Source organism: Agelaius tricolor, unplaced genomic scaffold (assembly GCF_023055355.1).
Source record: "Agelaius tricolor isolate 1412-34295 unplaced genomic scaffold, bAgeTri1.0.p SCAF_52, whole genome shotgun sequence".
NCBI lineage: Eukaryota > Metazoa > Chordata > Aves > Passeriformes > Icteridae > Agelaius > Agelaius tricolor.
In genome coordinates, this window is record NW_027269312.1 from 2396720 (window position 1) to 2411125 (window position 14406).

Here is a 14406-nt window from a genome sequence, read left to right on the forward strand (position 1 = left end):
GGCCCTGAGGGAACAAAGGGGATGTGGGGGAGGGGATGGGAGGTCTTGGGGGTTGGGGTAAAATGGGGGAGAGTGTGGTTTTAACTCCCCACTCACCTTTCCTGGTTCTTCCTAGCAGACACAATGGAAGCAGGGGAGGAGTAACTGTGGGGTCCCAGGGCCCTGAAGCCTCTCAGGATTCCTGAACTCCCATAGGGCCCCAAAGCATCCCTAAAGCCCCCCAGAAGTCATGAACCTCCTTAGTGCCCCCTACCAACTCAGCCTCAAAAACCCAAAGCCTGCCAACGACAGAGTGTCCCCAAACACCCCCAGGGCTCCTTAAAGAACCCCCAACATCTCTGCACAACCCTCCAGCACCTCCCCAAACTCTATAGGACCCGCAGACAAGGTCACAATTCTGGGGCTTGGATGCTTCCCTATCGGTCCCCAACTCTGAGGGTCTCTACAGCTCCGTGGGATGCCTGTCTCCCCATTGTCACCCACCCATACGATGCCACCAGTGCCAGGCCACTATGACACCCACGAGCAGGAACAAAAGGGCCCCCTCGACCCTTGCGGCCACTGGAAGAAACAGAGGGGGACACATCAATTTCACGCATCACTCCAGGGGTCCTGCACTCCCTGGTGACCCCGTGTGACGCCACCTGTGACCCAGGGTGAGCCAGGTGACACCTCCAGGGCCAGCTCTGGGCTGAGTGCCTGGAACAGGCGGTGTCCGTTCTGTCCCAGCTGGTTGGTGGCCATGCACTGGTAGGTGCCTGAATGTCCCACATCGACATCCCCAAGCTCCAGGAGGGGACCCTGGGCCACCTCCTGTCCGTTCCACCACCAGGTGAAGGTGACAGGGGCTGAGCCCACCTGCGCAGAGCAGTGCAGGGTCACAGGGTCACCTGCTCACACCGGGTGTGACAGGGGACCAGGGGTGATGGTGGCATTGGCCACGGGCACTGTGGGGACACAGACAGGGCTGGCACCTGGTGAAGTCGGATGGGGGTGCTGTGGTTGGGGACACCCCCAGCCCGAGGGTCCTGTTTGCCCAGGACAGTGACATTCAGGGGGTCACTCTCAGCCACGCAGTCCCCATCGCTGACCCGGCACCGGTACTGGCCGCTGTCATTGTCCCCAAGGTGGAACAGCTCCAGGCGGGGGACAGTGCCCAGCAGTGCTCCCGAGCCCTCTTGGTGCCAGGAGAAGGACAGGGGACCTGTCCCCATGGCCACAATGCAGCTCAGCACCAGGCTGTCCCCAAGTGCCACATGTCCCCCGGGGGCTGTGCTGACAAGGACACCCCCACGGGCGGAACTCCTATGGGGGGACACAGGAGGGATTGGGGACCCTGGAGGGGTGGGGGACATGGAAGGGGAAAGAAGGGGACTGGAGGGGAGCAGAGAGGATCCCAGTGAGCAGAAGGGGACCCTGGGAGGGATGTTGGGACCTGGGGACAATGGCAAGACCCCGTGGAAAGGGGGACTGACCCCGGCAGGGATGGGGAACCAGACGAGAGACTGAGGAGCCTCAGGGAATGATTTGGGGTTCAGAGATGAGTGGGTGGACCCAGGGATAGAAGTGAGATCAGAGGGTGGAGCAGGGACCTTCAAGGGGTGGGGAATCCAGGGAGGGCTGGGGAGGACAAAGAGAGGGATGAGGGATCTGCAGGAGAAACTGGGCAGTCCTGGGGGAAACCAGGAGGGACTTGGGAAATTTGGGGTGACCCAGGGAGGGATGAAGGATTCAGGCAGTGCTGGGGAAACCCTCAGAGGATGTCAGGCTTCCCTGTCCCAATCCCAGCACTCATGGGCACTGTCAATGTCACCAGCTCCAACTCTCTCCACTGTGACACCACATTGCCCACCCAGCCTTTGCAGCGGTAGCGGCCACTTTGGTTCAGCTGCAGTGGGGACAGGGACTGCTCGGTCCCATCCTGGGGCCGCCTCAGATACTTCTCTTCACGGTGGAAGTGCACGCCCTTGAGCTCTTTGTTCTGCCAGCCCCGGCAGCGCAGTGCCACCGTGTCCCCCTCCAGCAGCGCTTGCACCAGCATCTTCAGCACCAGCCAGTCTGGGGACCAGAGGGGACCTGTCACACCGGGGGTCCCATTTTCATGGGGATTCCCCAATTGGGTCCCACCCATCGCACCAGGAGTGCCCAATTCCAAAACGGGGTTCCCCTGCTCTGAGATGCTCTGGGACGTCCCCAGAGCAGGAGACGGCCTCGGATCACATAGGAGGTGACCCATGGAGCAGAGACCACCCAGAGCCCTTCGGGTCCCCAGGGGTGCCAGGCTGGGGACACCCAAACCCCACTCACCCTTCGAGACTCTCATGGGGGAGCTGAGCCCAGTGCCAGGTCTGTCACACATGTAGGTGCCACTCTCGGTGACAGTGAAAGGGTTGTGTCCCTCCTGTCCCAGATGCTGCCCATTCCTGTACCAGGTGGTGGCCCTGGTGGTCCCTGAGCCCTGCCAGGTCAGTGTCACCCGTTCCCACAGCACCACCGGCCTTCAGGGGGGCTCCACCAGGAGCTGGGTGGTCTGGGCACCTGTGGGTGACAGGGGACACCAGCCTGCCAGGGCCAGCGTGGGGCTGGGGACAGTGGGGTAGGGCCATGGCATCCCCCGAGGACTCACCAGTGAGGCCGAGGGTCTGGGCTGGAAGGGAGAAGGGACAGGGCTGGGTGGGGGTGGCACCGTGGGGACAGCAGTTCTTGTGGGAAAATGTGTCTGGGTGGTCCCCAAAAGATTTGGCAAGGCAGGGGGACATGTCTGTGTCACAGCCACCTGTGCACCAAATCCCTGTGGCACAGATATCTTGGGAAGAGGTCCTTGTCCCCTTCTGTCCCTGCATCCCAGTTCCCTTGTCCCTATCCCCACAGCTACCTGAGCCCAATGGTGTCAGTCCCCACATTCCCATCCCCACATGCCTGTCCCCAAATTCCTGCCACCTGTTCCCTTCCCCAAAGCCACCCTACATCCCCAGTCCCACCAAGGTCCACTGTGGGTATTAAATATTAGACCCCGAATGTTTCTGGGTGTGTCCTGCCTGGCTTCGTCTGGCCCTTGCTGCTGGACCAAAGGCTGCAGCTGTGGTGTTTTCACCCAGAGATACCTTTGGCCAGCTGGGTGCTGCAGCTGGGCACTCAGAACAAATCCAGGCAAGGTAGGAACTCAGTTTACCTTTGGTGGAAAAGGTTCAAGTGGCAGTGAAGAGAAAAGGAGCGGGTTCTGTCATAGAGTCTTAGTCCAGAGTTTTATTGCAGCATGGTAGACCTCTGAATGTGGTAACAGCTCCCAGACAGACACCCAGCTGCATGGTCTCATGTCCTTTTAAGCCCTGGGGAACGGGGGAGAGGAGGGACAGGTGAGGGCCAACCAGGTGTGAGCAGGGGAAGGGTCAAGGGAGATAGGCACTAGGACAGGCCAATGAACCCAGACCAGAGGAGCATCTTCCAACCACACGACGCCTTGCTGGAATGTTAAGATTGATGGACAGCTCTTAGGCAGGAGGGCAAAAGGGGGAGGGGGAAACGTTGGCACACCTGGGGAGGTTGGGATAGGTAAAATAGGAAATCGCACTGCAACAGTGGGTAACATGGACTGGCTCTACTGGCCTTGAGGACCCCAGGGGACACCTCAGCCCCCCTGTGCCCCCTCCCCATCCCGGGGGTGTCAGGCCCATGCCCAGGGCACTCACCCCACAGGAGCAGTGCCACCTTCCCGGCCATCCCGGTGTCCCCAGCCATGTGCACTGGCTGTCACTTGCTGCTGTGGCCACCGCTCCCCTGGCTGGCGGCTCTTTGGATGAAGGGGAAGGAAGTGAGGTCACGTCCGTCCCCATGTGTAGGTGGCCCTTGGTGGGGGCGAGGTGGTGACAGGATGGGGGCAGGCTGGGGAACTTGTGGGACATGGGGGGGATAGTGGGACAATGTGGGGACATGGTGTTGCCAGAATTTGGAGGCTGAGGTGGTGTAGGGAGCCAGGGATGGGTGTCCAGGGGAATGGGGTGCCCAGGGATGGGGTCCAATGGGAAGGGGGGTTCCCAAGGGTTGGGTGGACTCAGACTTGGGGATGAGGGTCCATGAACAACGTGGCCTCCAGGGATTTGTGATAATGGGCTGATGGCCAAGGATGGGAGTGCCCCGGGTAAGGGGGGCCCTGTGAGAATGGGGGCCCTGAGAGAATCAGGTCCCAGAGGGAAGGGGTGTCCCCAGGTCTGAAATTACCGGGATGGGGTTCCTTGGGAATGGAAGTTCTCAGAAATTGGAGTCAAGGGTTGGGAGTCTCAGGGAAGGGGGGACTGAAAGAAATAGGGTCCCATGGTTGGAGTCCCATAGGAATGGGGGTGCGAGGGATGGGCAGTGGGTGGGGGGCACAGGGGTCACAGCTCCTTTCCTGGGGGCCTCAAATTTTGGGGTGACCCAGGGCCCAGCACTGCTCCCCTGGGTTGCTTATTTCCTGTGCAGGCATCACATGGGGGTCCTGGGTAGATCTGCTTCTGTGCCCTCCACTGCCCTGGACTTCTCCTCTTTATTTCTCTTTTTTCCTTATTTTCTTCACTTTTGTGGGAGCCCAAGCAGTGGCTCTGCGAGGGCCTTTGATGGTTGTCAGAGCAGGGCTGGCTGGAAACCTCCCCGGTAGGGGCAGCTGAGAGGCAACCAGTCTGGAAATTCAGCAATTGATCCTTTTGCCCCTGTCCCCAAGGGACTGAGAGAGCCCAAGAACTACTGCAAAGAATCCTACAGTTGGGGTCCCTTTGGGGTTTTGTGCTTCTTGCAGGACTGAGGAAACCACCACCCACAGAATTCTCACTTCTGCAGCAGCTCTAAAGCTGCCAGAATCAAAGCCAAGGGGGCAGGGGGGACCCTCATGTCCTGGCTGCCACCTGGGGCTGGGCAGAGCAGGTCTGGGCAATGGCCATCCCTGTGCAGTGGGGCTGGGCCATGGCTGGGCCCCAGCCTTGCATTGACAGGGGTCCCCAGGATGTGCCACCCCTGGGACAGGCGCCCGGCCAGGAATGTGCAGGGACATTTCCCGAACTGCCACCACCTGGGACAGGACCCCCCATGCCAGGATGTGTCACCCCCTGGGACAGGATCCCCCCAGGACAGGACCCCCCTGGATGTGCCCCCCCAGGACAGAACCCCCCCTTTCCCATTTGACTCTCAGCACAAACGGCCTCTTCCTTCTTGTCCAGGAAAAGGAAATTGAAAGTGTTGGGAGGACACAGCCCAACACCTCCATCCCCCACAGCCTCCCCACCCTTCCCTGCACCCCCTGCTCCCCATTTTCCCCCTCCCCTCAGTCCCCCAACCCCTTCCCGGCTCAGGTGCTCCCTTGGATTGCTGAGTCAGGAACCAGGGGAGAGGGGACGTGGCACAAAATTGAGGAAAATACGGAAAAAAGAGAAATAAAGAGAGGAAGAAGTGAAGGGCAAGGGAGGACACAGAGGCCAAGCTACCAAGGACCCTCATGCCCAGAAAATGAGCAACCCAGGAGGGCAGTGTTGGGCCCTGGGTCACCCCAAAGTCTGAGGCACCCAGGGAGGGAGCTGAGACCTCTGGGCCTGCCCAGCCACTGCCCATTCCTGGGACCTCCATTCCCCCAGAAATCAAATCATAGAACCCCTGTTCCTTATATCCTCCCATCCCATTATTGACATTCCCCAGGATCTCCAAGGCCCAGGGCCCCCATTCTCAAGGAATCCTCTCCTGTTCATTCCATCCCCTGAAATCTTCCTTCCCACAGAACCTTGATTCTCTCAGGAACCCCCATTCCCCCAGCATCCCCTGACCCCAAATCCCTGGAGCCCACGCTCCCCTGGGACTCCCATCCCTGAGTCCCCCCAGCCCTGGGCACCACCATTCGCATGGACCCCATCCTTTGGATCTCCTATTCCCAAGGGACACCCATTCCCGGCTCCCCAAACCCACTGAGCCCCCCACTCCTGGGCACCCCATGTCCCACCTTGTCCCACCCAGCCTTGTCCCCAGCCTGTCCCCAGTTTGTGGCCACCCTGCCCCCACCAAGGGCCACCTGCACATGGGGTCGGACGTGACCTCGCTTCCTTCCCCTTCATCCAAAGAGCCGCCAGCCAGGGGAGCGGTGGCCACAGCAGCGAGTGACAGCCAGTGCACATGGCTGGGGACACCGGGATGGCTGGGAAATTGGCGCTGCTCCTGTGGGGTGAGTGCCCCAGGCACGGGCCTGACACCCTGGGGATGGGGAGGGGAGGGGGCACAAGGGACTGTGGGGTTCCCTGAGGTCCCCAATGCCAGCAGAGCCAGTCCATGTCACCCACAGTGGACCTTGGTGTGACTGGGGATGTAGGGTGGCTTTGGGGGACAGGAAGAGGTGGCAGGAATAGAGGGGCAGGAATTTGGGGATGGGGATGAGGGAACAGGAATGCGGGGACTGGCACCTTTGGGTTCAGGTAGCTTTGGGCATAGGGACAAAGGAACTGGGATACAGGGACAGAAGGGGAAAAGTACTGTGAAGATGTGGCCCTGGGGATGGGATCATGGGGATGGGATCATGAGCTGGTGGGGGTGACCTGGGCCAGCATGGGCTGTGTCCATGGTGTCCTCATTCCTGGGGTGTCCACAGCATCCCCATGCTCTGCCCCAGCCCAGGGTGGCCGCGGTGTCGCTATTCCCAAGGTGTCTGTACCACAGGGATGTGGTGCATGGGTGGCTGTGACACAGACATATCCCCCTGCCTCGCCAAATCTTTTGGGCACCACCACCATGCACTTTCTCACAAGAACTGCTGTCCCCATGGGAATAGTTTGGGAACAGCCACCACACCTTGCACCCAAGATGGTGCTGTCCCTGCAGTGCCACCCTCACCCAGCCCTGTCCCTTCTCCCTTCCAGCCCAGACCCTCAGCCTCGCTGGTGAGTCCTTGGGGGATGCCTTGGCCCTACCCCGCTGTCCCCAGCCCCGCACTGGCCCTGGCAGGCTGGTGTCCCCTGTCACCCGCAGGTGCCCAGACCACCCAGTCCTGGTGGAGCCCCCCTGGAGGCCGGCGGTGCTGTGGGACCAGGTGACACTGACCTGCCAGGGCTCGGGGACTGCCGGTGCCACCACCTGGTACAAGGACGGGCAGCGCTGGGGGCAGCAGGGACCCAGCCCACGTCTCTGACACGGAGAGAGGCACCTACACATGTGACAGACCCGGCACTGGGCACAGCCCCCCTGTGACAGTCTCAGATGGTGAGGGGGTATCTTAAATGATCAAAGCTGGGTGGGCTCCACTCCCTGCGTGGCCTCACACTCATCGTGTGGTGAGAGCCTCTCTCCAGGACTCGTGGACGTCCCACTGCACCCCAGTGCAGGCACATGTCCTCAGTGCCATGGGCATCCACCTCAGACCTGTCTCCTCAGTGAGATGGGACCCTCCTGTCCCACAGATGATTTGGTGCTGCAGGTGCCAGCACGGGCGCTGCTGGAGGGAGACACTGTGACACTGCGCTGCCGGGGCTGGTGGAACCACACGGTCACCAGGGTGCGATTTTACCAGGACAAGAAGGATCTGAGGGGGTTCATCAATGGGACTGAGCGGTCCCTGTTCCCCCTGCAGCTGAATTACAGTGGCTGCTACGGCTGCGGGGGCTTGGTGAGGTACTTTATGTCACGGTCAGCAGCAGTGACAGTGACAGTGCACGGTGAGCACCTGCACGGCTGGAACTCCAATCTCCTGACACCCCAAAAGCCACTTCCTAGTGGACTCTGAATCACGGTCCTCACCTCCCCTCTCCTTCCCAGAGCTCTTCTTGGTGCTGGTGCTTGAGGGTCCCCCTGAGCCCACCAAGGGGTCCCCCCTGACTCTCAGCTGCTTCAGCACCCCCATCCCCCTGCGGCCCCAAGCCCCTGTGCAGGAGGCACGTGTTCTACCGGGACGGGCAGGTGGGGGAAGGCGGGAAGGGTGTGCAGGGATCCCCACAGCTTCTGTTGACCATTGTGGGGGTCTCCCATTTGGGGAATTATGGCTGTGAAGTGCATTCCAAGGGGGGGCCGTGCAGAAAAGCAGCACCTGGCTCCACAACACAGTATGCAGTGAGTGCGGGGATGGGCATGGGGAGCCCCTATGGCCTGCTCGGGTCCCCTGGTTGGGCATCTCCATGTTCCCCCTGACACCTTTCCCAGGTCTTTCCATCATTCCCCTTGTCCCCTAGTCACACTCCCATGGTGTGAGCTCATCCCCAACATCCCCACTCACACCCATCCCCCACTGTCCCTATCCCCCCACAGTGGCTGCCAGCCCCTCCCTGTGGCCTCAACTCTGTCTGTGTCACCACAGTGCCCGTGGCCAATGCCACCATCACCCCCGGTCCCCTGTCACACCAGGTGCATGCAGGTGACCCTGTGACCCTGCGCTGCTCAGTGCAGGTGGGCTCAGCCCCTGTCACCTTCACCTGGCTGCACAATGGGCAGGAGGTGGCCCACGGACCCCTCCTGGAGCACGGGACAGTCGATGTGGGACATTCGGGCACCTACCAGTGCGTGGCCACCAACCAGCTGGGACAGGACGGGCACCGCGTGTTCCAGGCACTCAGCCCAGAGCTGGCACTGGAGGTGATACCAAAGAACAAAGGGACACATAGGGACACAGGTGGGGGTCACACGGGGTCACTGTGGGGTGCAGGACCCCTGGGGTGATGGGTGACCCTGATGTGTCCCCCTCTGTTTCTTCCAGTGGCCGCAGGGGTCGGTGGGGCCCTTTTGTTCCTTTTCCTGCTCGTGGCTGTCATTGTGGCCTGGCACCGGTGGCATCGTATGGGTGGGTGACAATGGGGGGGACAGGCATCCCACGGAGCTGTAGAGGCCCTCAGAGTTGGGGACCGATAGGGAAGCATCCAAGCCCCAGAATTGTAAAATTGTCTGCGGGTCCTTTAGAGTTTGGGGAGGTGCTGGAGGGTTGTACAGGGATGTTGGGGGTTCTTTAAGGAGCCCTGGGAGTGTTTGGGGACTCTCTGTCCTTGGCAGGCTTTGGGTTTTTGAGGCTGAGTTGGTAGGGGGCACTTATGAGGTTCATAACTTCTGGGGGGCTTCAGGGATACTTCGGGGCCCTATGGGAGTTCAGGAATCCTGAGAGGCTTCAGGGCCCTGGGACCCTACAGTTACTCCTCCCTTGCTTCCATTGTGTCTGCTAGGAAGAACCAGGAAAGGTGAGTGGGGGGCCCAAACCACACTCCTCCCCATTTTACCCCAACTCCCAAGAACTCCCATTCCCCCCCCACATCCCCTTTATTCCCTCAGGGCCCCCCCCAGAACCCCCAGCCCCCCCAGAGGAGGGGGAGGTGCTGTACACCCACGTCGTGGTCACCAAGAGGGCAGGGGGTGAGTACGGGGGGGACACACGCAGAGGGACACGTCACCCACCAGTGTCACCCCCACCCAGATCCCACAGCCCGTGTCTCTTGCAGCGTCCCCCCGTGCCACCACCCTCCAGGATCCCCAGGTGACCTACGCAGAGCTGCGGGGACCCCAGGGGCGACTGCGGGAACCCGGTGACATCTACGGGAATGTGCTGTGACACTGGGGGGAACTGGGGGCACTGGGGGTCCCCACCCATGGGCACCCACTCGTGTCTGTGCTGCCACTAAAAACTGCTCCAATCCATCCCCATGGAGGCACAAAGATCCCAAAGGGCTGAGAGAAGAACAATTTCCTGAAACATCAACCAGAGAGAGAATAAAACTAACAGCAACAAGGTTCTGAGTCCCAAGGGTCACACAAGGAACGATTTCCAGGGAAAGCCACCAAAAAGGAACAAACCCCAGATATTTCCCCCAGCAGGTTTCCTACATCAGAGGAACCTGGCAGGGCCTCGACCTTCCTTGCTCTGATGGCCAAAGTGGCCTTCAGGAGGCTCTGGATTCTCTTGTTCCCTGTCCCAAACCCATCCTCTGCTGTGTTCCCCACAGGAGGATGTCACAAAAGCCCTGTGGGGGTTCCAGAGCTTCCCCCTTTTCCAGGGCAGTCAGCATCAGGCCATGGCACAGGGTGGGGTGTCAGAGACAGGAAAAAGTTGATGCCTGGAGACATTTTGGAACACCTGCGTGTGGCAGGGGTGGGTCAGGCCTTGCTTTTGGTGAGACAGAGCCCTGTCTGTCCATCAGTCTCTCAACCATGGCATATTGAGGACAGCATGATGCTCTGCCAAAGCCAGCTGCTGAGTGTCCAAGTGACTAGAAGTGGGCCCTTGGTGGCCCAACTGACTTAAAAGGCAGAGCATGAGGTAGCCAAGTCCCTGACCCTGTCTCCTCTTGGGGTGTCTGTCCCATCCACACTGAACCCAGGAGTTGGCAACTCATTTAAATAAGAAATGTCTACCAAGGAAAGTGGGAACATTCCTGGAATGGAGAGAAGACCCATATCTAAAACATTTTTTAGTTGCAGAAAAGATAAGGCTTCCAGGCAAAAGTGTAGGAAAAGGAATAAGAGCTCTTTACGGAGAAATTATTAAATCAGAACAGAACAAACAACACAAACGCAGAACTTTCCCTCCCGCTCAGCGCTGTTGGTTTTTGTGGCAGTTATAACTGCAGCCAGCAGGGGGCGCTGCAGGGAGCACTCCCTGCCAGCAGGGGGCGCCCCGCTCCAGCTCCATCCCCTCAGGGGCCATGGCGGCCTCGGGCGGGAGGCAGGAGGGCAAATCGCTCCTTTTGCAAACTCACGGCCACCAATCGGTCCCGGCACCACCACCGGCAGCGGGCAGAAGCCGCCAAGGCAGCAGGTTGGATCCCAGTGCCCACTGGCAGCGTAGCAGTGTCCCGGGGCCAGGCACACGCCCTGCACAACACCTGCGACTGCTCTCCATGATCCCGAATGGAAGGAAGGCAGGGCCTGACCCCAGGGAGGTCTCGGGTCCACAGCAGCATCTGTGGTGGCTTTACACCACAATTCCTGCAAACCCTCAGCCTTTCACTGAGGTGAGGAGGGCAGGGATGGAGCTGCTTTGGGGACACCTGGAATCCAGACAGGGTCACTCCCCACAATGGCCAAAGTTCCTGCTCGATATTTCCACACTTTTCTCTCTTTTCTGATGACCACAGCCTGAGGCCAAACATTCTTTCCATGAGGTTTCAGAAGGCTGCAGGTTTTCTTTAAGGATGAAGGCCCACTTCAGCTTGTTAAGCAGAGAGTTGTTGTCTTTGCAGTAGTTCTGGGGCTCCCTCAGTCCCTTGCCAAAAGGGACAAAATGATCAATTGCTGCATTTCTGGACTGGTTCCCTCTCAGCTGCCCCTGCAGGGGCAGTTTCCTGCTCTGAAAACCATCAAAGGTCCTCGCAGAGCCACTGCTTGGGCTCCCTTTGGGTTTTGTGCTTCTTGCAGGGCTGAGCAAACCACAGGCAGGCCTTCTCCCTCATAGAATTCTCACCTCTGCAGCAACTCTAAAGCTGCCAGAATCAAAGCCAAGGGGGCAGGGGAGATCCTCAGGTGCTGGCTGCCACCTGGGGCTGGGCAGAGCAGGGCTGGGCAATGGCCATCCCTGTGCAGTGGGGCTGGGCCATGGCTGGGCCATGGCTGGGCCCGAGTCTTAAATGGACACCCCAACAACATCAGCGACTCCACAATACACATCACTGTCCCAACACTAACAACATCACAATATTTAATCAACAATATCATCAATAATGTAATATCAATTCATATAATATACAGCAAACGTCAACTTCCATTAACTTGTTTCTCACAGTACATACCAGTAAAGAACTCTTATTCCTGTTCCCACATCTTTGCCTAAAAGCCCCGTAATTTCAATGTTACAATAGTTCAGAGTGATGGGGGTTGTATTTTCCATTCCAAGGGAGGTTCCCACCTTGTTCAGCTTCCTTGACAGAGCAGAACAAAGTAACACCATTTCTGCCTGTTTAACAAAAGAGTTGCATTTTTGTCCCAGGAGCAGGGAACCAGGTCCTGTACCCCTTTGGAACTGGGACGGGTACCAGTAAGCCACCTTAGTGGGAGCACTGGGAGGGGGATTGCAGAGCCACTAAGCACACTGGGGTTAAGAGGAACAAAACCGAATTTTATTTATGTCTTAACATATGCTACACATGACTGAATAATTACTCTGTGGTTGTCCATGTGCTGGGAACCCTGTCCCTGGCAAGGCATCACACAACAGAGAATCAGGGGAGAGAAAGCTTCAGTGATCAGGCTGTGAGTGACTCCCACTGGCTGGTGGGACAGATGCCCGGGAAAAATGTCTGTGAAAAAATGCCCAGGAAATCGGGCTGTGGGAGGAGCCTTTGCAAATCAAAGCAGCAAACTGTGACACAAAAGGAGCGTTTTGCTTTGGGTTTCTTGGAGGGATCAGGGGCTTGCTCGGAGGGTCAGCTTGGCCCTCCTCCCCTGTGGGATTGACATTCTCTGAACCTGGGAGAAGCAGTGAGAAAAACAAAGAATGATCCAAAGAGTTCTTATCTGAGTTACTGCTTCTGTGTTTTTCACAAGTGGAATGCATTGTGGAAGATTGTTTACCTGAAGGGAATTAGTAACTGGATTCTGGTGTGAGTGTTTTGATTCACTGACCAATTGAATCCAGGTGTGTGTGTGTGGGGACTGTTGGCTGACAGTCATGAGATTGTGTGCAGTGGAGTGCAGTTGAGTGCTTGGCAGATTCAGTTTAGATGTAATGTAATATGGCATAGAATAATAGAGTATAATAAAGTAATTAATTAGTCTTCTGAAAAGATGGAGTCAGATGCATCATTCCTCCCAGTCGTCAGGCAAAAATATCACCGATACTCCTCCTCCTCACCTTTTCCTCCCAGTGGTCCTTCTTCCCTGTCCGCACCCATTCTTCCCTGCTTCGCTGCTTCCCCGAGGAAGCTCATTCCTGCTCCTCCTGGACGTTCCTTCATTGCTTCCCCGATGGAGCGGATGCTGCCTGCACCCACCCGCCGCCTCTGCCGCGTTTCCCACGCTGCCCACAGCCCCGAGCCTGCTGCACCTGCCCACGGCAGCCCCAGCCTGCGGCAGCCAGCCCAGAGCCACCAGTGCCCAGCACCAGCCCGCAGCCAGCCCGCAGCAGCCCCTGCAGCCATCGCTCGCAATGCCAGAGACACGCAGGTGCCGTCCTTGGAAATCACGCCCAGCCACTCACAAAAGCCATGTGGGCTCGTCCTGGCTTGCAGCACACACACTCCATCTGCCGAGCTGATGCCCACAGAGCGCCCGGGCTTCTTGCGGTAACGCTGTCCCTGTCTTCTGTTTCTCTCTCTGTCCTTTTCCCTTTCTACTCCCTTCTCTCCCCCTTCAGTAAGAACCCTTACCCTCCTTTATCAATAAACAATTCTCAGATATAATATTGCCGTGTTTGTGCTTCATTTTCATCCGAGAAACCTTTCAGCAAGAATCCTCCCCGACTCCCCCTTTTACAGTGGGATGGGACAGGGGTAGTGGGAGGGGGAATGGGGTAGTCCTGGGTGTACAGCAAGCACTGTGGGGAGAGAATGGGGCAGTCCCTGAGGGTACTTGGAGCACTTGGATGGGGCTGGGGAGCCCCTGCAGGTACGAGCAAAGGGATGGGGGAGCCCCTGGGGGTACTGGGAGAGGAAATGGGGAGCACAGGGTGCCCTGTGTAGCCTCTCCCTGACCCATGACCACCTCCCTTGGAAGGATGGGCAACCACAGGAGCCATGGAGGGAGCACCCCCAGTGTCACCCAGTGCCACCTGCTTCCCAGAGCATCACAACTTTTGGTGTAGATTGTCATAGATGTCGCTGGGCTCCCACGGTTGCCTTTGCAGCTCCATGTACGTCGCCTGAGGATCCTCCAGCGGGGGTGCCAGGGGGTCTTGGGGGGCCCTGTGGGAATAAGGGGGTGTGTGGAAGGGGATGGGAGGTGCTGGGGGTTTGGGTAAAAGGTGTATCATGGCTGGAGGGGGCACCCACCTTTCCTGGTGCTTCCTGGCATCTGCAAAGGAAAACTGGAGGGGTGACTTTGGAGACCCAGGGGCCCCCATCCACCCTTGGGAATGCTGAACCACCAGCAGACACACAATCCTCCCCAGGCCCCCCCCGTATCCCTGATGTGCCCCCACTTGCACCAACAGCCTGAGCCCCCAGAACCCCAAGCCTGGCAGGGAGGGGAACCCCTGATAGAACCCCCAACATCCCTGCAGGACGCTCCAACAGCTCCCAGGGCTCTGAGCCATGGACACTGGGGGCTCAGTCCCTCCCAAGTCAGGGGTTGTTAGTGCCACCCTATGGCCCCCGTTCTGTGGGGCCCTTCCCACCTCACTCCATGACCCATGTCCCCCCATTGTCACCCACCAACATGGTGCCAGCGGTGCCAGGCCACAACGACACCCATGAGCAGGAGCAGGAACAAAAGGGCCCCGCTGATGCCTGCAGCCACTGCAAGAAACAGAGGGGGACACATCTGGGTCACCCATCACCC